Source organism: Pleurodeles waltl, chromosome 2_1 (genome assembly GCF_031143425.1).
Source record: "Pleurodeles waltl isolate 20211129_DDA chromosome 2_1, aPleWal1.hap1.20221129, whole genome shotgun sequence".
Lineage (NCBI taxonomy): Eukaryota > Metazoa > Chordata > Amphibia > Caudata > Salamandridae > Pleurodeles > Pleurodeles waltl.
This window is the reverse complement of record NC_090438.1, coordinates 737,685,603-737,711,706: the sequence shown is the minus strand read 5'-3', so window position 1 is coordinate 737,711,706 and position 26,104 is coordinate 737,685,603. Positions and strand designations below refer to the sequence as shown.

The 26,104-nt window shown below is 42.0% G+C and overlaps 1 protein-coding gene across 6 annotated transcripts in view; it reads left to right on the top strand.

The window, feature by feature from the left end:
* FARS2 (phenylalanyl-tRNA synthetase 2, mitochondrial) overlaps positions 1-26,104 on the top strand; it is a 1,511,864-nt gene that overhangs the window by 140,927 nt on the left and 1,344,833 nt on the right. The window lies entirely within an intron of this gene.

Genomic DNA, 26,104 nt, shown 5'->3' with positions numbered 1-26,104 from the left:
CTAGAATTAGCAAGTGACACATTTAATAAAATGAGCAATGTAGGTCTCTGTAAAGCAAAAATTATAGCTACAAATACAGTAACAAAGAACCTGTAAGTAAACAGGGAATGAGGTCGGATTAGAAGCTACACAGCAAATGATGAGGACAGTTATTAGTGGCAAGGGAAGGCGGGGTGATGCGAAGTGTCTAGCTGAAAAAGTGCAATGGCTAACATCCAAGGTGAGTGTAGTAAGGGGGCACTGCTCAGGGAGGCAGGAAGTGTGGTGCACTGCTCTTGCGAAAGCCCAGCAGGTCTGTAGGAGTGGGGAGGGGTGTGTGCACCTGATGAGGTCACGAAGAGGTAATTTGTGAGGTGGAGCCCGGAGTTTGGTCAACTGGAGCGATGTAGTGTAAGAACTGAGAGAGTAGGGAATCCCATGCAAGAGATATGGGACGTCTGCAAATATGTCTGGCCTCCTTGTAACAGAGAGCTGTACCCTCTGCACAACTCCATACCATGCCTCCACTGGTGGGACGATGGGTGATTTCTAATGCTAGATAAGTGTTTGTTTGGCTAAAAACAGGGCCAGGCTAGCAGAACTGGAACGAACAACATGACGTTTCCTGCATTTAAAAATGCCTGGGGCGCAAGCCTCCCAAGAGTCAAGGTTAGTGAGTTTGGTGAAGTCCTGTAAGATGGTGTGTATACCCTGTCAAAAGGACTGAATTGCAGGGCACTACCACAACATGTGTGGGAGATCTGCCTCATCTGATCTACAACGGGGACAGATCAGATTAGTTGTGGGAAAGTATCTGTTAAGTTATGCCAGGATAAAATAAGCATGGTGTAAGAAGTGTAACTGTATATTTTTAAATCTCACATGGTGAGACATTGTGTGGGAATGCCAGTGCCCGAGCCCATTCATTGAATATCCTTAAGTGTGTTGAATTAGTGGGAGTATAATTGTTTCTTTCCATGAACAGAGTGACCTTGCTTTTTGATTTTGAGCTGGGCAGCATACATTATAACCCTAACACCTTTACTCAAAAAGGTTTAGCAAAAAACACTGGTTGTAAATGAGTGTGAAAACTTCCATTTATTGGTGCCTTTTGTCCTAAATTGTTTTCATTGTGTGAGATGGCTGTCTAATTGCGTTATGACTGGCCTCTTGGGCAACAGTGCATCTGTGAAAATGATAGGTGTCCAGTACCTTAAGCAGCTATATCTCGTTGAGTAAAATAGCAATTGAGAGTTCAATAAAGTTTGAAATGTACCACACAATATCCAGTCTTGTGTGTGCACCTTCATCTAAGGTATCATTAGAACTGATTTGGAAAGGTCTGCTTGTTTGATACATTTTAAGAAATTTTAAGAAATCATATTTAGGGGTTCCAATATCCTCTGACAAGATATTGATCTCTTCTGTGCTAATCAACTGAGAATTCTGGGATCCAATATGAGGTAATGTAAATCCTCCTGAAATAGTCTAGCTTCTAGTGATGGAGTTGCAGGTGTCACTAGGTGTATGATAGACACTCTAAACAAAAGGTGTATAACATTATCCAGTTAGACATCCATGATCAGGGCAGTTCTGTCTTAAACAAAAAGTAATCCTACATCCTGTCTAGGTCTGCGATTTTAAATGTAACTAAGGCTTTGTGTAGTAGTGCACACTAATTTACAGACAGCACATTTTCTGTTGAAATGACCACTACATTTGCACAGACATACGGTTTTACTGATAAAACTACATTGCACATGAATGATATGTGGAAATCGGATTTCAGTGAATATTTATCATTTGTGCATCATCAACTAAACCGTCTTGCTTTGTTTTGATCCTATTGAAATCTTTGTTTCCATCAAACTTGAGAACTACAAAAAAGTGTTTCATTTGTGCTTAACTAAGTTCTGAATGTGTACAATTAATTTAAAAAGCACACCTTGTAGGCTTCATAAATTCCTACATGTCAAACTTCCTTTTCGTCCCATTATTAGGTCTTGCCTGCAGACGGCTTTTAGCTTAAAGATGTGGAAAACCTATAGCTTACAATACCTTTACTTAGAGCGGGCTATCAGTCAGCTCACTGCTCACCGCTGGTTGGCTTTCTTGTCAGTCTGCTACTTTTGTCTTATACTTGCAGCTCTCCATTGATGTGCATGTGTTTTCTTGCTTTATCCGTGTTCTGCTTCCCCCTCACATTTGTGCTCTTCATGTTTCTTCTTCCAGGCTCAGCAATTTTCCCCCCTCCCCAACTGCTTCTTTCTTTTACACTCTGCCCCCACCAAGTCACCCCACCTTGTATTCATTGCTCCTGCCACATGGTGTTTACTTGCATCTCCTCAACTCCCCATTCCACTGTAGTTCACCTGGCCCTCCTCTTTCGTTTCTTGCTTTAATTTTTTTCTTTATTTCTCTGGTGCTCGGCAGATGTAATTTTCCACAGATTTGCTTTTTTTCTACATAAGATGCTTTCGTTTGTTATATTTTTTTAATTTCCTGCATGAAGATGGCGCCTGCCATCTTGGAAAGGTAAATTAAAAAGACAAAAACGGCAGTCACAGCATCATGGCGCATAGAAGAGCGTGCTTGGTAAGGTATGAGCCCCTATACGGCATTATGCTGTTTTTTTTGTGTTTTTTTTCGCAATGCTATCAAGCACCGCCGATGGTCATTTTATTTTTAATTTTGCCAGAGTTCAACAGATTAGCAAAATTCATTGGAAAGGGGTGAGACCTCTTGGGTTCGCCAATGCTTGTTGATATTTCTTGTTGTGACTGCATACTTGCTCATTTGTCGCGCCAGGCACTGGAGAGACAAGAAGTGTCATTCTTTTCTGCTGGACATTGCCTCTTGCCCCTGGCCCTACTGGTCACAAGCTGCTGGTATGTGACAGCAATGTAATGTGACTAGAAGATGTTGCAAAGAGCAGTTTAAGCCTTGCACTGTACTTTTACACACTTCTTTTTGGGTCGAGTGCGCAAACACTCTGACGTGTTGTAATGGGGCTTTTAACTGCACGCCCATCACTATCACTCGTTCATGGGCTTGCCTTTCAAAACTCCTTTGTTGTCATTGGTAAATGCTTTACGTTTGTTCCTTCTTGGGGCAGTTTTGTTACCACCTTAACCATCAACCCTGTTATATGGATAGTTGCACGTTTGCCAGTACGTTTAACTGAGAGCGAACTTCTTTTTCCTTTGCGCTTACGCTCATGGCGGCCGTGGCGCTTTGAATTGGCTTGCTTATGTCAACAGTTTTACTTTTCATTTTCAATTTATGTGGCAAGAAAAGTCTAGTTTGGAATTTACACCGCTAATAGCTCTAACTCGAACAAACGTGAGACCCATTGCATTGTAAATGTTTGTTTTATCTGCTGCTGTGTTTGTGGGTGTAGAGGGCCATGTACTGAAGAGAAAATTCCAATCTATCTTTTTTAGTTGATGTTGAAACTTGAGTCCATCTCCTTCTGCTCATTGGGCTTTGAGTCATGACATCACCTTATGTTGCATATACAAAAGCAAACGGTGCCTATTAAAGGACATCATTTAAGGGAAATGCTTCTGTTTGAATTTCCACAGAGGACCTGGACAGTGGCCCATCCTTATTCATGTTTTACATATCTTTTTTGTTAACATGTGCAATTGTATGCAGCTATTATAATGCATTGGAATTTCGGTTTATAATCTATTGCTTCTGTTCAGTTTAGGAGCACCCCATACTGTCACGGCCGGCCACCAGGTCTCCATGATCAGAAGTTCATCTGGGTTGCCACTATCCAGTATTGTGCTAATCATTTAAACATGCTTCCTGTTGCCTTCTTAACTTCTATTGTGCCTCTACTAAGGCCCAACACTTGGCTTATTTCCTCTCAGGCCTTAGGCATTCTTCTGTTTCACTGGACTGGATGGAGGCTTATTGTATTCAATATTCAACAAATGTATTCCTCTTATAAAAATAGAACTTGCCTTCCTCGGTCAAGTTGCTGCGTGGGAATATTCTATTCCAGTATGGGGCTTCCCCTAATTGGTCATGTGAAATAATGACCTCTTGATGGCCCGAAGTTAAAACTCTTTCAACCATAGATGTATATAGATCCCACGCTTTGACCCCAAACTTAAGAAACAATGGAAGGAGTCATACGTCTTTTTTCATCTATGATGCACTTGTTTCACTTGTGACTCACCTCTGTTCTCTCTTTCACGTTTATGAGCACTGAATCATATGTTAATATTGTCATTTGTAACTTGGAAATTGTTTTGTAATAATGGCTAGGATTTGAAATCTATTTGTTTGAAATGTATTTGCTGGAGACTATTAAATGGCTATACATTGGTTGCGTATATATGTGTGGGATCTGTATATCCAGTGGTGAATAACATTGTCCTTCACAAGAAGAATAGAGTTTCTTGGTATGAGAACAAAAACAGCAGTGAACCGCTGTCTCTTTGATATACTGTATTTACCCCAAATTCCTGATATATTTGGGCTCACCCTTGTTTCTGGTACATCCTATTTGTAGTTGCTGAACTGCAAGGTTTATAATATCCTTACCTATATCTAGTATAGGTTTTTTCTACTCCTTTTCTTAATATCATGTCAGGTAAAGAAGTTTCTACCTTTACAGAGGAATATAATTGCTAAAGTTATTAGTATCCCTTCATTGTTTCATACAGTTCAACCCTCTGACACTTCCAATCCACCAACAATGGATAAACTCTCTCAGTTAGATAAATGCAAAAAGAAACACATCCCCACTCGATTACATGCCTGTATGCTTACTGAATATTTGAAAACTGACATAATTACATTGGGTTTACAAGTGTGTAATGTTCCAGTCATCTTTATTTGTGATAAAAAAAAGTTTAGAAATGCCTTTAGCCATATTGCAGCCACCTGCTACAGACATAGGATGGTCCTTGCGATCAACACTGCACTGGAGCATAGCAAAAGAGAATTATAAGTCCTTGAATTAGAGAAGGCTATTTTGGAGTCAGATACTCTGAATGATGTAAAAAGTGCTTTAGAGAAGATTGAAAAAATAATTGCAAATTTCAACAAATTTGAACATCAGTAAAAGTCTACTAAAGTCTTGGGATATTAAGAACTACAATAAAGAAAGAACATATCCATATTTATTAGACACTTTGGGCATTAGACATTTTATAGTACCTCTCCACAGGCATCACAAAGGGGTAATACTGGCCCATGGGGCAGATTCAACTAACTTATGGTTACTGTCTTAAAGTCTTCAGAAGACTCAAGCAATTGTAGATGCAGGAGTGATTCCCAGTACTACAGTGCAGCCCCATTTTTCGTCCAAAGTCCAACAGTCATATGGGCGAGAGGCTGAGGGATGGGCAAGACCAGTTTCCCTCCTGGCGAACACCAGACCCGGCGGAAGGTCTACCAATGGGGTCTCCAATATTAACCAACTGGACTTCTGAAATACCAACTTTTAACTTACCACAGCGCTGCCTTTTCTCTATGGCTATTTCATTGTTAAGCAAAGGCCTTTCTTTTGTGATCACAGAGAAACCTAATTGGTTCATGATCTATACTGAATTGCTATAATATTTCCAAAAAGTAAGACTTAGGTTTTTCATTGATAAACATGATAACTAAAATCAGGACATTATAGGATTATGCCATAAGTCTACATTTCTGCCCACAGCTAATCAGAGGCCAATGAAAATTGATACTCGAGGATTTTGATTCCTCCCAACATGACTCCCTGTTTGTACCATATAATATTAGCCTGCAGGAAAGAAAAGCCCTCCAGGAACTGAAGGAGAATGATAACATTGTCAAAAAACCTTGTGACAAGGGTTTTGGAATAGTTATTCAGACAAGACTAAATTTGACAATGAGGTTTACAGGCAGATCCATTAAATTGATCACTATAAACCACTGGACCATAACTCTCTATCTGAAATACAAACCACTATTAAAGAATTGACAAAAAAGCAGAACTGGATAGTTTCTAGGTCACAGTGAGTATCTCTTCCTTAATTGAAGAAACCCACATACCCCTTTCCTGTACACATTACCTAAAATTAGACAAATCAGGAATCACCATCAGGCAGACCTATTCTCTCCAGTCGTGTTTGAATTTTGGAACCTTTGCTGAGATATATTGACTTCTTCATAAAATTTAGGGTCCGATTTACAAGAAGGTATGTGAAGAACAGTGCACACTTTTTTAACCCCACAAAGTTTTGTGATCCTACTAATAAACTGTTAGTCACATTGGATATTGAGTCACTGTATATGAATATTCCCCAGTATGGTGAAATTTGTGTCATTTACGACCTCTTAAACTCTAAACCAGCACCGGTACAAGTACCTACTGTTTTCTCCCTATTAGAGATTGCTTTAACCAAAAAGGTTTTCCTATTTGATTAAATGTATTATCTACAACGGAAGGGCACTTTAGTGTGTTCAGTTTTTGTAAATTGTGTGATCATGCACAAGTTTCTTTGGAATCAAGGTACATTTTACATAACTTTACCCCTTTTTTCCAAAAACCTGTCTGTAGAAGAGATACATGGGTGATGTCTTTATGATCTGGCTGGGCAATGAGGCTGACTTGAGCTATATATGATTTGGCTTACCAACTGCCAACTTGATCTGAAATTCTCCTACCATGGCAGTTACAGTAAAGACTTCAGACAACCAACTCAGCACCACTTTGTTCTGAAAGCCAACCAAAAGGAACACACTAAAATATTTGAGTTACCACCCTCGTGGTCTAAAAGATGGTCTCCCTTATGGACAGTTTTTATGCATCCACCGTAACTGTTAGTTGAAAGAGGATTTCCTTAGAGAAGCGGATGTCCTAACATGTAAACTAATTCGGCATGGCTACCCCAAAAACTAGCGAGATACTCTTTAAGAAGGGCGCAGAACTCACATAGAGATGTGCTACTTCAACCTAGAACCAAAACACCTCTTAAAAATGTTACATGTCACTACATTTTGTTGAAGTAATAAATTGGTTAAAAGTATCAAAAACTACTGTAACGTGCTAACTACCATCAATCCTTTATTAGAGATTCCTCTGTTTCCTTTTAAACGGGGGCCAGCCAGCCAGAGAGAATCTTCAATAAGCTTAGATCACCCTATTTTCTTTCACATTCTTAGGCAATATTGCTGATTTTGGTCAGTGGCCTGGAGATATCCAAGAGTTTGTTGTGGCAAGCCCACCAGAACAGATGCATCCCTTTTTAGAGGTCTTTAACAAAAATTGTCAAGAACATGGCCACCTTACACTCAGTGTTGGGCGTGACGGTTACTTTATCCTTTAGAGATGGGTGTGGGCACTCATACTGCAGTCTCTCTCAGACTTCTTTGTCCTGTGGTTTCCTCAGTCTGGTGTGTATGTATTGCTAAACCTTGTCTACCTGGTCGTACTCCAAGAACCTCAGGTGTTATCCTATGGTTCAAACATGTCTGCCCATATAACCGTGCATGTGGCCTGCAGTCCTTGCTCTTGTAATAGAAGTTGTTTCATGCTGAGCCAGTGACCAAGGCCTATTAGGTCCAGGTTTCACCGCCAAATTAATCAGCTGGTACCCTTGTCAAATTTCTTCTCAGGTGGTCCAGTGAATCTGGAGTGATTGGAGTTTCAACTGCCTCATAGAGTGGGACGTCATTGAGCTCACTCTTTTTTTTCTAAGGAAAGCCTTCCTTAGCTATTTAGAGGGTCTACCAGTGCTATATGGTTGCAGTTCCTCTTATCATTCACTTGCTTAGGAAGCATAGTGTCACCAAGGTCCTGGGTTATTCCCTGGATTGAAGGTAAGTTCCCACTTGCAGCCAAGAATAATACATGTCTTCCCATGGGCTCAAAATCATTATCATCAGTTTTCGGGAGGAATAGTAGTGTCTGATAACCTATCACCTTGGGGAAAACATGTCCTCCTCTACTATCTCTTCCAAGAGGTCATGAATCAAGTTCTTTGCAGTGGAAAGAGAGGTTTCTAGAGACATCAAAGTTTGTTCAGAGGGATAATACTAGGGAGGATTTCTCGTAAGTACTCCGCTCCCCTACTAAAATATATCAAGGGCTCTTACCCCCTTCTTCACTGATAACTAACACCTGTAGCTGCTCGGGATACCTTGCCAGCAGCACAAAAGACAGATCCAGGGTTGACTGGAGTGGGTGACTGCCTCATGAGAGGTGGCAAGAGTGGGAAAAGTGAAGCCAACAACGGCCCAGGGAAAACCTCAGGCAGGGCAAAGCAGGGGACTACATCCACCATGGTACTCTGACAAATCATCATTAAATCATACTGTTTAAGACTGTACTAACTAATTGTATTAACCTTAATAATGAACACCCCTGTGTAAAGCATGCGAACACCGACAAACTTACCCATGAGTGAACACTTAAGTGGCTGCTGAGCAACGAAGACAGAGGGTGTGTTGTTTCTCCTGGAGGCTTTTGTTGTTGGACGAATGGACTGTCAGTGGATCCTGATACTGCTTTTTTCTCTTCAACTCATGGGAGTTATAGTCCTGGGACTTTGTAGGGGGTTTATCATGATTTTGCGGGTGTTGCGAATAAAGTAAGAATGTGCATAAACCTCGCTTCTGGGCCTGGCATTTAATTTATATCTTATATGAAGAGGATCTCCTGTCATGTGCTATTCAGAAAGCAAAATCTGCTGATAACTTTACAGTTTAGTGTCAACTAAAAACTTTTTTAAAAAGCATAGGCATTCACAAAAACGTAATTCGCAAACTTAAAACCCACTAACCAACAAGGGACCATCTAAATTCCGTCCTAGTGTGTAGTTTATAAATCGCAGTGCTCAGAATAATGTCTTAGCAGAGCGACGTGCGCTCAGCCTTCCTTATGGATGCTTCTCTGAATGGGGGTTTGCTTTAATTTGTCTTGGAACCTTTTCTGTCTTTGCTTCCTTTCTGCCTTTTTGTATTGTACGTTTTGTGCTTTAAAGATTACTTCACAATTAGTCCATGAGGTTAAAATTGCTCCAACTGTAATTAGCATCCCCAATGATTTCCTCCTGGGTTACTCTATCTTAACATCGATGTGCAGTACTGACTAAGGAAGTCTCAAGTGAAATATCTATTATTAACTCCTGGAATGACAAAAGCAGTAAGACTGGCAGTTTAGAAACTTCGTAATTTGAGTTTGGTGAACAAAAAATTCAGATGTGTACAGAAAATTGAACCGCAGTATTTTATGTGGTAACAAGAGAGGTATTAGAGCAACCAATTGACTCTAATGGTTTGCATCTTGCGGCAGATCTTAATTAGAGAATGCATACACCTAACAGAGTAAGTATGAAGGTGGGCAACGTTTTTGGATCCTGCTGGCCTGGGGATAACCAAATGTCCTCTTTAGTTGTCTGAGTAATGTATAATAACGTGACCATTCATCGAGGGTAAGACTCTTTTTAATAGTTGGCGTCTTGTCGCAATAGTTTGGGAAGCCTCTGGCAAGCCTGTTGAAAATGCTTCTATTGTTCAGTCCTGACAGGTGTGCACACATATCTGACTACTCTCTCTTCGACCTGTAAATGTTGCTTCTACGTCACATCTGCTTCATTTCATGTTATATCTAGTTCTTCCTTTCAAAGACCAACTTTCCCATTTTTGCATGCCTTAACTTGACTCAAAAACCAGCAACCAAAAACCACCCAGAGTTGAGGAAGTCACATGAGGACCTGTTGATGAACATTAGGGGGGTTTCTTTTTGTGGTAGTTTAGTCGTTTATGTACCCTGAAGTTTCAGTATTAACATATAACAATTAGATGTTAACAAATATAACTTTTGAGCTATCATTCATTAATAGAGTTGTATACTCTCAATTGCCCACATTTGAAGCCTTGAAAATCTCTTTGAAGTGAAATATAGATGGCCAATTACCCACTATGATTTTTTTAATCTGAGGATTTCTGTGGATCTCTTTACACTCATGGTGGCTGCCACACTTAGATTGACAAGACAGCGCCTCTGCATTTTAGGCAGTGGAATGCTCTGTTTACAAAACTCTCCATATTCTTGACTACATAGCTTTAACTAGTGTACAACACAGGAGCGTGGATGTAGAGATTGGTCTTTTGCTGCAAGAGGTTATCCCTTATTCTCTCCTCAGCTGGTTACACTGGCCATAATATTCTTTGCATCCATATTGGGTGTCACACAAAGTATTTGTTGACCTAACTCTTATGGAAAAGGGTTTATAACTTCAGCCTTAGCTCATTCTGTAATAGGTAAACTAGCCCAGCTTTGGGGTTTGCAACTCGCACCCCTTGGGTATCTAATGCACAGCTTGTCCTAACTTCCTACAAGACCCGCGTTTTGCAATATGGGTTTTCCTGTATCAACAAAGCATTTACCAGTGAAAAATGATAATCTTTCTCTATTCCTGAGGGCTATGCCCATGCTCTTCAGTGTGGGTTTTATCTTAAAAATCAATGTTGATGAAGGTCTGTATGCATTCTTCAGCCAGTGAAGTTATTCCCTTGCAAGGTCATAAAGCTTATTGAAAGGCCACACGCCATCATTATTTCCATGGCAGTTTTAAAGGATGCTATTTTCAGCGTTTTGCAGTTTCCCAGCACACTGTGAACAGTTGACAATTTGATTCTAAAGGTACTGAAATAGTCCCTCTGAGAACCCAGCTTATGTTGGATACAGTTATCAAGCATTTACTTGATCAATTTTCAAACTAAATGTCCACAAGACTTGAGCAAGCAGCCTTCTTGTTTCATGTATGTTGATTGAAATGCACTTAGACCATCAACTGTTCCCCTAGCCGGGTCACGTATGGTCCTTTCAGTTGTTGCTCATTTGAGAATTTACCTTAAAAAAACAAGAGACAAGTGACATCTGGCAAAATAGGAAACAGTTTGTTTAACTAAACATTACGGCCTGGGGAGCAATTACATCACCGGGGTGTGAGGACTGCCTCTCACTGTACATTGAGTTGAGGCGCGCTTTATACATTTCTCTGGATGTAATAAAGTCATAAAGCATTTCTTCCTTGACGAAAAATGCAAACAGTTGTCAAGGAGCCGTAAATACAATTCCAGATAGGGAATGCATGTGGGTCTCAACCTGGCGTGGACACAGCGTGGGCCAGCGAGTACATGTCCAGGTGTCCGGCCAGAGGGGTGCGTGGTCACTGCTTGTGCTGTGTGTGCGTTGTCCTGATTGTCTAAGTGTACCTAATTACATTTGGCGTCTAACGTTGTAGTGTTTTAGGAATGCACACGTCCCTGTGGCCATGTGTGCTTTGTTGGGGCCAAACCCCGGGGACAACTGAAGTGTTGCTGTCTATCTGTGGAATTTGATCTAAGTTTTGTGTGTTTAGCTGTCGGCTAAGTGTTACCCCACCTGTGACCTGTCAGCTATTAACCTTCATGCCTGGGTCGCAGAGCCTACCTGCCCACATACCTACTAGCTGAGGTTGAAGGAGAGTTCATGAAAGGTGAATCTAACAGAGGTGATGCGACTACGTTTGTGTATAAAAATTTATCAATCGTGTATGAAGCTGTCTTGTTGTCATGTGCATCATCATTGATTAATCCAATATCAATACAGTGAATGTACTATCAGCTCCCCACATCTTTTTATCAGCCAGCAGCAAATGAGCAGTGTATTTTACTAGTTCACTCGAAGTGTTTCACGTGATTGCCTTTTTCTTTATGTGTGTTGTAATCAGTTACAGGTCTTTTTAAAATGTTTATTTTTTCTTAAGAATGATTTATGCCACATTTTGTGACTTGGTTTTACTTTACCAAGCTAAAATGGCTGTTTGTAATGCCCCTCCATTCCCACACCCAAAGTAATGCGTACAGCATTGTTCAAAAGCAATCACAATATTTCCATGCTCACGTAGAAAGCCAATAACATTTCACAGAATGTAGTTCAAAACCACTGGTATCGACTCATTTGGAATCTGTCTCTGAATGGAGCTCATTCAGAGCACCAACAAATAAGCTGAAAAGGAACTGTTTAAGAACGTATGAGGTATGAAGCAAGGTACGACATTGCAGCACCCTGTAGCAGAGTTATTAGCCCCACCTGAAAACACGGTGAGTCGGGGCAGATAGGAACGTGCCCCGGGGGTACGATAGAAGACATCTCGTACCTGCGTGAGCGCGCCCTCGGACAGAACCAGGAAGAAGAGGCGCGGGCAGAAGAGAAGAAGAGGGAGCAAGATGCCGCGGATCCGGAAGAGGAGCGCGAACGCCCAGGAAGAAAAAAAGACACACGCTGCCGCAATGAGGGAAAAAAAACCCAAGCCGATGGCAACACGGAGGAAAGCTTGAAGGAGGGCACCCAGGGAAGACCAAACAACGAAGAAATCAACAAGCCCCAGTTTTGGGACTCAACAGCTAGCACAGGTAGGTGCCCGTATTCAGGGCTCTGCTGGCACCCTTTTAAAAAGAAAACAAGTAAAGATCGATAAGGGAGGAGGGGGTGGAGAAGGTCCTGTAATAAGTGCAAATGAAAAGGGGCACTTACATAGGGAGCTAGACTCCTAAGGGAAAACGCATGTTTTTTTTTAACACTCTTCACAATCTCACTATAAAGAGCACAAAACCTAAGTAAATTGTCATAGAGTGAACACATTAGACATCAGTCATCACTTACACCCCCCCCCCTATAAGCACTATAAAGTAAACCTGTCCCCAGAATAAAACACTTACCTTCTGCCGCTCTGTCCTCTGTTTCCCCTCATGCTCATGTATGGCGGTCATGGGATCTTGAGATACACCTGAAAGAGACAAGCGGGAGAATAATGCACACAGACCACTAAAGAAGAGAGAGGAGAGAATGGTGAAAAAGAAGAGAAAAGACCGAAAGAAAAAGAGACTAAAAGGAGAATACAAGAAATAAAAGAAATGTAAAGGAACAATTAAAAGAGATCCATTAAGGAATGTAACAATCAGTACAAAAACGAGAATAAAGAAATTACTGTCTTGGGATAAAATATCACGAGTTATTCTGATTCTATAAGACCTTCCGAGGGGTGATAAGGTCCTTCTCAAGTAACCCACTACAAATATTGGTGTGAGAAGTGGGATTTCCCCTACCTAAGAAAGGGAACACGGAAGAGAAACACTCCCTGGAGGATATGATCAACTCGCTGAGGGTCAAAGACATTTACAGTTAGTGTGGGAAGAAAACTTGCGCCGAACTGATAGGGAGACATTGCAGACTGCCCTTAAAAGTCAGGCTACTATTATAGTGAACAATCAATTGGTTCACGAGACAGCAATACAAAAATTGACTGATACCATAGCCACCACACGGGTCCAGCCAAATGTACCCAGTTCAGTTTTACAGACGTTTCAGGAAGGGGAAGATCCAGATGCCTTCTTCACGAATTTTGAGAGGGTGGCTGCATCGGCAAATTGACCACAAGATAGATGGGGACAGTATACGGCACCCCTATTGACTGGTACACTACAAGCTGCATACCAAACAGTAAATCCAGGGGGGGGAAACTCCATATGGGGATATCAAGAAGGCTATTTTGGAGCAAAACCAAATGGACACCTATAGAAAATCCCAGAGCCCTTTACTATAGGGTACAAGATTTAGGCCTGAAATGGTTGAGTACCATCGGTACTAACAGGGCAGAAGTGATACAAATAATATTATTGGAACAGTTTTTAGAATCCTTACCGGTTCAAACACGAAATTGGATTAAACAACATCCAAATGTCACAACAACATCTGCCCTAGAGCTGGCATGTGCTTTTTCACCGAGCTCCCGATTTTAGAGTAACCCCACTTCAAGGACAAGCCATAGTAGGCAAACATGTTAGTCCTTTCTCAAACCTTTGATTGTCGAAGAGCCCCGAGGGTATCCCCAGCTGACGCCTTACAGAAAAGGAACCTAATCAAACCCCACAGTGGTATCACTGTGTGGAGTGGGGGCACATTGCACGCAACTGTCCCCATAAGTCACCAAAACCCGAACCAATGGAAATCGGAGCAACTAGAGGCAGGGTTCTATGTACGGGCCGAAGCACGCCACGATACACGAAAGAGGTGCTAGTGAATAATAAACCCATTAAGGTATTGATTGACTCCGGATGTAGTTAATTGGTGATTAAGGCTGAATTATTGACAAAGGACCAATGGTGGAAGGGAGAATCAGTATCCATTTGTTGTATACATGGTGACAGTAAACAATACCCAATAGCGGAAGTCAAAATAAAATGGAGAGAGTGGGAAGAAAAGTTGACAGTAGGTATAATACCCCATCAAGTGGAGGACATGATCATAGGAACTGACTATTATGATTTCCATAAACTACTGGGAAGCATAAACGGAGACCATGGCGGAGACCCTTGGCTCAAGGGTAAGGAGAAACCGAAATTAAGCAGACAAGAGAAAAGAGTACAGAAAATCAAATATCAAACAGAGGTTAAAAACAAGCCCCCACAGAAAAGGCCGTCTTATTGAGTCCACCGTCCTTCAGAGTCAGTCAGAGAGAAGACCCTGCGTTGAAACACGCCCTGGGCTTCTGCTGTCACAGAATCGACGGGACAGGTGGGTCCTTATTTCCGTATACAAAACGGTCTACTCTATAGGACCGTTCATCATGATAACGCAACAAAAACGCTATTGGTAGTACCCACCCCATATCGAATAGAGGTACTTAATTTAGTGCATGGCAAGGTAGGTGGAGGACATTACAGGTGAGAAAAAAATGAGGAATACCTTCTCCAACGTTTCTGTTGGCCAGGGGAATTTTCTGACATACGAAAATATTGTGCTCAATGTCCCAAGTGTCAACTCATTAACCCGGGGATGGTCCGAAAAGTCCCACTCTACCCGTTATTGATGTTTCCTTCTCTCATGTAGTGGGACTCTTAACCCCCCCCTCTGCACGTGGGTCTATGTATGTCTTAGTCCTCGTGGAGTACGCTACTCGTTATCCTGAAGCCATTCCTCTAACGAGCATGACCACTAAAAGTGTGGCGCATGCTATGATCACGTTTTTTGCCCGAGTGGGATTCCCAAAAGAATTATTGACAGATCAGGGTACTCCTTTTATGTCCCATCTTATGTCCCAAATATGTCAATTACTTGGAGTAAAACACATTCGCACCCATGTATATCATCGTCAAACTGACTGATTGGTAGAAAGATACATCGAACAATTGGACTCAGGAAGGGATAAGAAATGATCGTTGGTCTTGTATGCCATTCAAACTCACGTTCAGTCTTCAACCAGGCGTAGTCCATTTGAATTAGTTTTCAGCAGGCAACCTAGAAATCTTCTAGACATGGCTGCTTAAAAATGGGAGGGAAAGGAAATAGAATGCCAAGATATACTTGAATTTATTCAACAGTTGACCATATGGGAAGATATTAGAACTCATTTAGAGGAGGCCCAAGAAAGACAAAAAAAAATTATAATACAGGAAAAACTTTGAGGGAGTTAACCATAGGAAATAAAGTATTAGTTCTTTTACCAAGCACTGAGAATAAATTGTTAGCAAAATGGCAAGGCCCCTATGAAGTTTTGGAAAGAATAACCCCAGTCACCTACAGATTGAAGATATCGGAATTTTCAAAGAAAACCCAGATATGTCATATCAATCTTCTGAAAAAATGGGAAGAGGAAGACATGCAGACCCCGACTGGGGACTCTGTCTTACTCATAAATAGCATAAAACCTCTCGAGATAAATTTATGCCCTCAACCAGAGGAATTGCAAGAGTGGGTGCCACATATCAACCCAGACCTACCTGATAAGAACAGAACTCAGCTCATAGAGATATTAAAACAACATAGGAATCTCTTCTGAACAAGTCCTGGAAAAACCCTTCTGATTCAACACAACATTATCACAAAAGTGGGGAGAATAGTCCGTTTAAAGCCTTATCTTATACATGAGTCTCGTAGAAAACTTGTTGAACAAGAAGTACAGAAAACGTTAAATACCGGTATAATTGAACCTTCCACAAGCCCATGGTGTTCTCCAGTGATGTTAGTTCCGAAGCCTAATGGAATGATCCGTTTTTGTATTGATTTTTGACAACTCAACGCCATTTCAAACTTTGATACCTATCCAATACCCACAGTAGGCAAGTTAATTGAACAGGTAGGACAAGCACAATAACTGTCCATTTTAGATCTCACACAGGGGTACTAGCAAATACCTCTAAACCCGCACTATAAAGAGAAAACAGAATTTTCCACCCTGTCAGGATTATACCAGTTTACGGTGTTACCTTTTGGCCTACACAGAGCCCCTGCCACTTTTCAATGCTTAATGGACAGAATATTAAGGCCCCATATAGGCTATGGTGCAGCATATCTAGATGACCTAGTCATCTATAGTGAAACTTGGGAACAACACATAAATTACCTATCTAGGATATTTTGTTCCTTATTAGAAGTAGGATTAATGGCTAATCCAGAGAAATGCAAATTGGCAACTCTATTGCCTACTTAGGATATAACATAGAGAAAGGCATATACTACTTCAAGTCGACAAAGTCGACACCATCACTAATATACAACCCCCTAAAGCAAAGAAATAAATACGGTCCTGTAGGAAGGTAGCCTCTTTCTAGCCGTGTTACCCCCACTTTTGGCCTGTTTGTGAGTATATGTCAGGGTGTTTTTACTGTCTCACTGGGATCCTGCAAGCCAGGGCCCAGTGTTCATAGCCATTCTGGTATTGGGGTGACAATTTCATGCATCCCCGGGTCTCCAGCATAGAGCCCGGGTACTGCCAAACTAACTTTCCGGGGTCTCCTCTGCAGCTACCGCTCCTGACAACCCCTCAGACAGGTTTCTGTCCCACTGGGGCCTGGGCAGCCCAGTCCCAGGAAGGCAGAACAAAGGATTTCCTCTGAGAGAGGGTGTTACACCCTCTCCCTTTGGAAATAGGTGTGAAGGGCCTGGCAAGAGTAGCCTCTCCTGGCCTCTGGAAATGCTTTGAAGGGCACAGATGATGCCCTCCTTGCATAAGCCAGTCTACACCGGTTCAGGGATCCCCCCAGCCCTGCTCTGTCACGAAACTGGACAAAGGAAAGGGGAGTGACCAATCTCCTGACCAGCACCTCCCAGGGGAGGTGCCCAGAGCTCCTCCAGTGTGTCCCAGACCTCTGCCATCTTGGATGCAGAGGTGTGAGGGCACAATGGACAGCTCTAAGTGACCAGTGCTAGCAGGTGACATCAGAGACCCCTCCTGAGGTGGTGCTTACATTTCTCAGTAGCCAATCCTCCTCGGTTGGCTATTTAGGGTCTCTCCTGTGGGCATCTCACCAGATAACGAATGCAAGAGCTCACCAGAGTTCATCTGCACTTCCCTCTTCGACTTCTGCCAAGGATCGACCGCTGACTGCTCCAGGACCCCAGCATAACCGCAACAAAGTAGCAAGAAGACTACAAGCAACATTGTTACGCCTCATCCTGCCGGCTTTCTCAACTGTTTCCTGGTGGTGCATGCTCTGAGGGCTGTCTGCCTTCACCCTGCACTGGAAGCCAAGAAGTAATCTCCCGTGGGTCGACGGAATCTTCCCCCTGCTAATGCAGGCACCAATCTTCTGCATCACCGGTCCTCTGGGTCCCCTCTCATCCTGACGAGCGTGGTCCCTGGAACACAGGAGCTGGGTCCAAGTGTCTTTGACAGTCCAGTGGCCCTTCCGTCCAAATTTGGTGGAGGTAAGTCCTTGCCTCCCCACGCCAGACAGTAATCCTGTGTACTGCGTGAACTGCAGCTGCTCGGGCTTCTGTGCACTTTTGCAAGACTTCCTTTGTGCACAGCATAGCCCAGGTCCCCAGTACTCCGTCCTGCATTGCCCCATTCGCTGAGTTGGACTCTGATGTTGTGGGACCCTCTTTTGTTGCTCTGAGTCGACCGTCGTCCTCAGATCTTCTAAGTGCCTGTTCAGGTGCTTCTGCGGGTGCTGCCTGCTTCTGCGTGGGTTCTCTGTGTTGCTGAGCGCCCCCTCTGTCTCCTCCTCCAAGGGGCGACCTCCTGGTCCTTCCTGGGCCCTAGCAGCACCTAAAATCCTCAACCGCGACTCTTGCAGCTAGCAAGGTTTGTTTGCGGTCTTTCTGCGTGGAAACAACTCTGCATCCTCCAGCACGCCGTGGGCCATCTTCTGACCAAAGGAGAAGTTCCTGGCACCTTCCGTTGTTGCGGAATCTTTGGCTTCTTCCACCCGGGGGCAGCCCTTTTGCACCTTCATCCGGGGTTTAGTGGACTCCTGCCCCCCAGGAGACTTGCGTGACTCTTGGACTTGGTCCCCTTCCTTTACAGGTCCTCAGGTCCACGAATCCGTCTTCAGTGTTTTGCAGTCAGTTGTTGTCCTTGCAGAATCCCCTATCTCGACTTTACTGTCTTTTTGGGGTAGTAGGGTAACTTTACTCCTACTTTTCGGGGTCTTGGGGTATCTTGGACACCCTTAGTGTTTTCTTACACTCCCAGCGACCCTCTACACACCACACTAGGCCTGGGGTCCATTCGTGGTTCGCATTCCACTTTTGGAGTATATGGTTTGTGTTGCCCCTAGGCCTGTTGTCTCCTATTGCATTCTATTGTGTTCTACAGTGTTTGCACTACTTTTCTAACTGTTACTTACCTGATTTTGGTTTGTGTATACAGGGAGTGCTGAATTATTAGGCAAGTTGTATTTTTGAGGATTAATTTTATTATTGAACAACAACCATGTTCTCAATGAACCCAAAAAACTCATTAATATCAAAGCTGAATATTTTTGGAAGTAGTTTTTAGTTTGTTTTTAGTTTTAGCTATGTTAGGGGGATATCTGTGTGTGCAGGTGACTATTACTGTGCATAATTATTAGGCAACTTAACCAAAAACAAATATATACCCATTTCAATTATTTATTATTACCAGTGAAACCAATATAACATCTCAACATTCACAAATATACATTTCTGACATTCAAAAACAAATCAGTAACCAATATAGCCACCTTTCTTTGCAAGGACACTCAAAAGCCTGCCATCCATGGATTCTGTCAGTGTTTTGATCTGTTCACCATCAACATTGCGTGCAGCAGCAACCACAGCCTCCCAGACACTGTTCAGAGAGGTGTACTGTTTTCCCTCCTTGTAAATCTCACATTTGATGATGGACCACAGGTTCTCAATGGGGTTCAGATCAGGTGAACAAAGAGGCCATGTCATTAGATTTCCTTCTTTTATACCCTTTCTTGCCAGCCACGCTGTGGAGTACTTGGACGCGTGTGATGGAGCATTGTCCTGCATGAAAATCATGTTTTTCTTGAAGGATGCAGACTTCTTCCTGTACCACTGCTTGAAGAAGGTGTCTTCCAGGAACTGGCAGTAGGACTGGGAGTTGAGCTTGACTCCATCCTCAACCCGAAAAGGCCCCACAAGCTCATCTTTGATGATACCAGCCCAAACCAGTACTCCACCTCCACCTTGCTGGCGTCTGACTGGAGCTCTCTGCCCTTTACCAATCCAGCCACGGGCCCATCCATCTGGCCCATCAAGACTCACTCTCATTTCATCAGTACATAAAACCTTAGAAAAATCAGTCTTGAGATATTTCTTGGCCCAGTCTTGACGTTTCAGCTTGTGTGTCTTGTTCAGTGGTGGTCGTCTTTCAGCCTTTCTTACCTTGGCCATGTCTCTAAGTATTGCACACCTTGTGCTTTTGGGCACTCCAGTGATGTTGCAGCTCTGAAATATGGCCAAACTGGTGGCAAGTGGCATCGTGGCAGCTGCACGCTCGACTTTTCTCAGTTCATGGGCAGTAATTTTGCGCCTTGGTTTTTCCACACGCTTCTTGCGACCCTGTTGACTATTTTGAATGAAACGCTTGATTGTTCGATGATCACGCTTCAGAAGCTTTGCAATTTTAAGAGTGCTGCATCCCTCTGCAAGATATCTCACTATTTTTGACTTTTCTGAGCCTGTCAAGTCCTTCTTTTGACCCATTTTGCCAAAGGAAAGGAAGTTGCCTAATAATTATGCACACCTGATATAGGGTGTTGATGTCATTAGACCACACCCCTTCTCATTACAGAGATGCACATCACCTAATATGCTTAATTGGTAGTAGGCTTTCGAGCCTATACAGCTTGGAGTAAGACAACATGCATAAAGAGGATGATGTGGTCAAAATACTCATTTGCCTAATAATTCTGCACTCCCTGTATATATTTTGTGTATATTGCTTACCTCCTAAGGGAGTATATCCTTTGAGATACTTTTGGCATATTGTCACTAAAATAAATTACCTTTATTTTTAGTAACTCTGAGTATTGTGTTTTCTTGTGATATAGTGCTATATGATATAAGTGGTATAGTAGGAGCTTTGCATGTCTCCTATTTCAGCCTAAGGTGCTCTGCTATAGCTACCTCTATCAGCCTAGGCTGCTAGAACACCTCTAATCGACTAATAAGGGATAAGTGAACCTGGCACAAGGTGTAAGTACCACAAGGTACCCACTATAAGCCAGGCCAGCCTCCTGCAGGTCCTTTTTGGGAATGGTAGGATATTACCGCCGTTTCATCCTGAATTATTCCACTCTTGCAGCCCCTTTGACTAATCTCCTAAGGAAAGAACAATCAAACAAAATAGGTGAATTAACAGCTCCGCAAATCACAAGTTATCAAGCCCTCAAAGAATTTCTGACAACCAAACCCGTCCTACACTGTCCTGACTTTACAAAGCCATTATGTTTACAAACAGATGCATCGGATTTGGGCCTGGGGGCTGTACTTTCCCAGAGTGATGAGGAGGGGATGGCACATACGATAATGTATATTAGCAGGAAGCTGTTACCAAGGGAAAAACATTATCCCACTATAGAAAAGGAGTGCTTGGTTATAAAATGGGCCCTAGAAAGCTTGCAATACTATCTATTAGGGCATCCTTTTACGCTAATCACAGACCATGCCCCACTAACATGGTTAGCCCGCCATAAAGATACCAGTCCCAGAATATTACGCTGGTTCATGGCACTCCATCCTTTTGTATTTCAGATACAACACTCCCCTGGTTCTCAAATGGTAACCGCAGATTACCTCTCAAGACATCCTGTAGATGCAGGACTCAATCAGCCCCTTTCACGGGGGAGAGAATATAGCAGGGTTATCAGCACTGCTGGAAAACAGGAGGAGTCGGAGCTGATAGGAATGTGCCCCGGAGGTACGATAGAAGACATCTTGTACCTGCGTGAGTGTGCCCTCGGACGGGACCAGGAAGAAGAGGCATGGATGGAAGAAAAGAAGAGGGAACAAGATGCAGAGGATCTGGAGGAGGACCCCGAACGCCCAGAAAGAGAAAAAGACACACGCGGCCTCAACGAGGGGAAAAAACCAAGCTGACGGCAACACGGAGGAGAGCTCGAAGGAGGGCGCCCAGGGAAAACCGAACGCCGAAGAAATCGACAAGCCCCAGTTTCGGGACTCAACAGCCCGCCACATCCCAGGAGGGACGTGGTTAGCACAGGTAGGTGCCCGTATTCGGGGCTCTGCTGGCACCCTTTTAAAAAGAAAACAAGTAAAGATCAATAAGGGAGGAGGGGGTGGAGAAGGTCCTGCAATAAGTGGAAGTGAAAAGGGGCACTTACATAAGGAGCTAGACTCCTAAAGGAAAACGCATGTTTTTTTGTTTTGTTTTTTTAACACGCTTTACAATCTCGCTATAAAGAGCACAAAGCCTAAGTAAATTGTTATAGAGTGAACACATTGGACACCAGTCATCACTTACACCCCCCCTTATAAGCACTATAAAGTAAACCTGTCCCCAGAATAAAACACTTACCTTCTGCCGCTCTGTCTTCTGTTTCCCCTCATGCTCCTGTATGGCGCCATGGGATCTTGAGATACACCTGAAAGAAACAAGCGGGAGAATAATGCAAACAGACCACTAAAGGAGAGAAAGGTGAGAAAGAAGAGAAAAGAACGAAAGAAAAGGCGACTAAAAGGAGAACACAAGAAAGAAAAGGAAAGGAATGATTAAAAGAGAGCCATTAAGGAATGTAACAATCAGTAGAAAAACGAGAATAAAGAAATTACTGTCTTGGGATAAAATATCACTAGTTATTCTGATTCTATAAGACCTTCCGAGGGGGGATAAGGTCCTTCTCGAATAACCCACTACACACCCCTACTGATTTTAATTTGAGAATCAAATCATTGTCAAGTTATCCTTATTGTGTTTATTTTGCGGAGTGGTGCAGCTTAGGAGGAGGAACAGACGAAGAAGAGGGGATGTTTGGAACGAGGTGGCAGCAAGAACTTCTTTTTTTTTTTTTAAAGTAACCTCTGACAATGTGTTTTTAAAGGTGTTAGCACCTTCTAGAAGAAGTCGTTTGAGGGAGCCTGGTATATCTGTAATTTCAAGTGTTCCTGATCTTAGGACCCATGCAGGAGAAAGCCTGCAGTCTTGTCTTCTGCTTCCTGATTTCAAATCTGGCAATGCTGTGATAGAATACTGCAAAGCCAGAATGCTCCCTCTGGGATCACAAGTTAAATGAGCCTGAGATTTTTCCAGCTGATCCAAAATTTAGGTTTAGATTCAGTCACATTGCCTACCAGTCATTCACTTTGTGGAATTAGGCCATTCAACTGGTGGAAAATTTGTGATAACACGTAAATTAAGATAAAGAGCAGATTGGCGAATTAGTTTGATGATTCCTTGTGGCAAGGGTATGAAAGAAAGGCACCAGAAAGAGGGGAGGATCAAAGAGATACAAAATCATTGAGGGTGATTTAATAGTGTGTGTATATACTTAATGTATTGAATGCAGCAACGTGTAGTGGTGTAAGTGTTGTGAAGGGAAAAGAGTCAATAATGGAAGAAGTTGATCTTGGCTAGCGAGTAGACAATTGGTGCTGTGAGACATATGAATATCAAATAATGAACAGTTGGCTACTAGAGAGATGGGATATTGTAAAGCGAAGGTCGAGTAATCTCAAATCCATTCAGTCAGTTGAACGGAAAAAGGTCCACACGGTTGAGCTATGAGGAGAAGGAAATTACGAAGTAGCCAATGTGTTTTAGGGACCTTTTGTGGGATCTTTAAGCAAGGCTTGGAGAACATGAGTTTCTTGTGGAAAGAATGTAGCATTGGTGAGTGTTAGGGTTTTGAACAATACTATCCGTCATTGTATTATTAAGAGGAGATATGATTCATTATGTATTTCAAAAAGTTGGTTGAAGATTGAATAGAGTGCTGGATGAAATATACGAAGAAGTGATGGGATTCATTTTCAGGTTTGGCCAGGGACAGCTTTAAATGTATTATCAACCTTGTGTTTTACAAGAAACGTATAATAAAAATACATACATTTGGCACTCGCTTCAGCTAAGATCTGGCAAGCAAATTTTCATGCAGTTTCGTTTAGTGGGGGAACTTAAGGATTGGTTCAAAAGGGTCCCTTTTGCCAAATTTGCTGCTATAACAACCTTTGATCACCGCAAATTTAAGCCAAACTTGCCATGAGTATGGAACTTTACTTAAAGTATGCTTTTCTTTGTTTGATGTAAATCCGTTTTTGGAGACATTAGCATTTGGAAAAGATGTGTGTCTGTATATATGTATATGTGTTTTTTATAGCATGAACCTAGCCAACAGTCAGCAGAGTGCTGTGCAGGGTCAAAGGGAAGAAAAATATGCTGGGTAGGCTTTGTATGGTTAATACTTTTGTATATCTTGACAGATGAAAATGCATGTATTGATTTGCTTCTCATTTTTATCACAATTGGACAAATATGCATGGAATTTGTCAGTCACTTGATATTGATATTCTTGATACTCTAAATACTTTCAAATTCACGCAGATCCATCGGGTGGCTCTCAAGAAGGGGGTGAAGTGTTCCTTTGTGAACAAATTTGAAACTGTTTTACAGATCACCTTAAATTTTGGCAACATTTTGAAGGTTTAGGTTTCTATTAGGATATCAAGTTTTACGCCCGTTCATCAAAAGGGACAAAGATAAAAGGGGGGAGTGGGGCAATACATTTTTAAATTGATAATAACTTTGGTGCTATAACAGGAATCTGCATGAAATGTTGACGGGCAGTTAGCAAGTTTCACCCAGTGCAGGTATTTCAGGTTTCAAGTCATTCAGTTAGGGTGGGGTATGGGGTTGTTAAAACATTACTGATTTGCTAACACCTTTGGCACCATACGCTGGATATCCACAAAATTGGATAGAGACTTACATTTTATTAAATTCATGCAGCGCTATCCTGGGGAGTGGCATACATAAGGAGGTGGTCCGAAAAGTGTTCATTTGCTAAAAACTTTGTTCTGTTTGATGAATCTGCACAGAATTCGGCAGATTTTTAGCAAGTTCAGCTTTCTGTTATGTCACATTTTGAGGAGATGTGTTGAGACAGGGGCACAAAAATACATGGCGGCAATAAAAGTTGCACTTGCTAATAACTTCGGCACTTTTTGTGTATTGCCATGAATTTAGAATGCAATTACAAATCAATCTCAGTATAAACATATGTGTGCACTCATTGTGAGTTGGGCACTGGCCTAGTGATAAGCCAGGCCCTGCAGCAAAACCCTCCTGTACACCCCCAAAGGCTGTGCACAGCAGAGGTAGGAAGGCTGTGCCGACTTGGTTGCAGAAGTCCATCTGCAGTGGAGGTATGCTGCTCATGGTGCATTGTGCCTGATTCTTTAACCCTTAAGAAAGAGGGGGAGGTTGTTTAAGCCACCATGCGTCCTCCCAGGTCACAGAATCACTATCACATCAAGTATGGTAGCTCATGAACACTACAGACTGTTGCCCAGAATGGGTCAATAGATCACTGTCCCAAATAGGTGTGTAACAGGATTATTGTCCTAAACAGAACTTGAGGGAAGCTTTTTTTTCATGGAAGAGGTATGCCTGTTTAATGTCTCCCTGTGCACAGAGTAATCGAACACAGCAGTTTCCGCTGCCTTGCATTACTTCATATGTTTAGCCATTCAAAGCCATGCACAGTGGCTTTGCATAGCTTCAAAAATATGACTTAGAGGTTTGTGCCACGCATGTACCACGTTGCGTTTTGCAAGCATGGTGCAACCCTCTCGTAAATATACCCCCAGGTGTGAAAAGATCATTAAAATTAAATGCCCAGAATAGAACCGGGGGTATTGGGATACAGGTTAGAACTGAGCTACATAATAAGGCTGCTGCTTTGTAGAAAAGTAAGTGTAGAGAAAATATTTTCTTTTAGGTTCTGCGCTTTTCTTTTAATGCTTTTTTGCACTGCTGGACAAAAAGTGGCACTCACAGGATTTTCAAACTGGTCTGGTATCACTTTCACTTATTAAATGAAGATTTTGTGAAAATCCTGTGAGTGCTGCGTCGTTGACAGAAGTACAGAAGTGTCAAGTTGGTGTGGAAATAAATTAAGGGAAAGGACCTTTTGGGACTAATATATATATATATATATACATATATATATATATATATATATATATATATATGTATATATATATATATATATATATATATATATATATATATAAAATATTTAAAGTAGTGTGATAGTCAGACCTACAAAGAATGCACTCAAAGTCTTGCATGCAGGAAAAGTGCAAAAAATAATTTTCTTACGAATCTGGTCTTCTTTTTAGGATTTCTATGGGGTCATGTAACTGTTCAATTATAGGATCTATCACGTTCGTTAACAAATATGTTTCTGCCATTGTGTAGGCATGTTTGTTTATAATATTGCACTATTTTCCATTTATTAGCATTGCCACTGCTTTCTAAAGAGCACAAGTTTGTTTTAAGGGAAACTGCTACCTTGCAGAATGTTGGCTTTGTATGTAATTGTGTCAAAATCTTAAGAAAGGGGAAAAGGATTTGAATAGACTGCATTTTATTATTTAATTATTTTTACAGTTTCCGGTTATCACTTACATTGGATACATTTATCAGCTTTACATGAACTAAAATTCACACCTTCCTACAGCTGACATTCCAACTTTGTTCAGCAAAAAGTCCACAGCAATGCTGAATGCACAGAAAGTGCATTCAGCATTGCTAAAGTGGCTAGAAAGAGAAGAAGAAAGTGCTGTTATAAAGTACTCCCAGTTGCAGTGCTTTTCTTCATACTATGTAATGCTCCTTAACTAATCTCCTAAACTTTC